This window comes from Neopelma chrysocephalum, unplaced genomic scaffold (genome assembly GCF_003984885.1).
Source record: "Neopelma chrysocephalum unplaced genomic scaffold, ASM398488v2 Primary Assembly neopelma1_67916, whole genome shotgun sequence".
Lineage (NCBI taxonomy): Eukaryota > Metazoa > Chordata > Aves > Passeriformes > Pipridae > Neopelma > Neopelma chrysocephalum.
In genome coordinates, this window is record NW_020907910.1 from 1 (window position 1) to 1300 (window position 1300).

Consider the following 1300-nt stretch of genomic DNA (forward strand, 5'->3'; position numbering starts at 1 on the left):
AACGATCTTGTCCCTCCTGCTTCCCCTTACATCCTCCAGTTAAGACCCAGAGCATGTTGCTCTCCTGAAGGAATCTTCTGACGACTCGACAGAATACGCGACCATCACCCCCAGTACGAGCAAACTCCATACCAACCAACAGGCAACATCGGAGGAGACTCTGCAATCCCCCTCACAGAAGATGAGGAGCTCCAGCCCTGACAGTCAGGTAACATCGGGGTCATCCCACAGCAGCTTCCCAGAAACTGAGGACAGCAGCTGCTCCTGCAGTCAGAGTCCTGAATGCAGGCGAAACCGCTCCCACCAGCAGGGTCAGACCCCCAATTCATACAGCAGATGCAGAAGCTGCCGTGACAGGAGCCGTGTTAGAGCACCCAGTGCTGGGAGCTCCACTCACCGGTGGGACAGTGAGACAGGGACCCACCGCTGACACGTCCCACGTCAGACAGGGAGGAGGAGGCCCCCAAAGGGAGGGAGCCAGGTGAGAACAAAGTGCCCCTCCCACAGCCTGGCAGAGGGGCTGTCAGGGCAGGCAGCACAGGTGCCATGACTGGGGCCATTGTCTCTCTCCCCTCCAGCATGCCTGCTGTGTCAGCCATCAGAGGCTGACCCGGACATCTGTAGAGAAAACCTTCAGATAAATGAGTTCTGTGCCCACGAGTTCTGCCTGGTGAGTTGCTCCATGGACTCCTTCCATTTTTTGACAGGCAGTCCCTGCCACTCTCTCCTCATCAGTGAGTGTCATTTTTCTACAGTTTTTGCCAGCTACCTTCCTCAGCACAATGATGGTCAAGTAGGACTCTTTGGCTTTCTCCCAAGGAATATCCCAGATGTACTCTCCCAGGTGGCACAGCAGGTGAGAGCCTGACAAGAGCAGGGAGATTTGGGCCAGGTGAGGTTTGCTGGAGCTCAGCCCAGACTCCAAGCAAGAAAGCTCAGCCCTTCCAACCAGCTCTGGGACAAGGAGGAGGCCATGAGGCTGCTGCTGATGGGGCTGATCTGCTCTTTCCAGAGCTGCTGCATCTGTGACCAGAGCGGGGCCACCATCACCTGCTGCGATACAGACTGTGACCTGAGCTTCCACCTGCCCTGTGCCAAGTAGGGAGGCCGTGTCACCCAGTTCATGGCACTGTACAGGTACCTCCTGTCCCCTCCACCACCCAGCACTTCTCATCTCACCCACCCCTTTTCTCCCCAGGGCCTTCTGCCCCACACACAGCCCAGAGCAGGCAGTGGAGGCGACTCCGGAGCCGGGCACCGAATGCCTCATCTGCATGGAGCCTGTGGAGGACAGAAAGAC

The 1300-nt window shown here is 57.6% G+C and overlaps 2 long non-coding RNA genes across 2 annotated transcripts; both read left to right on the top strand.

Moving 5' to 3' along the window:
• The first annotated feature begins 17 nt into the window (after positions 1–17).
• On the top strand, positions 18–629 carry LOC113979295. The gene is made up of 3 exons (XR_003537826.1): positions 18–208; positions 337–481; positions 579–629. It is a non-coding gene; the product is annotated as an uncharacterized LOC113979295 (long non-coding RNA).
• Positions 630–631: 2 nt separating this feature from the next.
• On the top strand, positions 632–1294 carry LOC113979296. The gene is made up of 3 exons (XR_003537827.1): positions 632–856; positions 1013–1137; positions 1199–1294. It is a non-coding gene; the product is annotated as an uncharacterized LOC113979296 (long non-coding RNA).
• Positions 1295–1300: the final 6 nt, after the last annotated feature.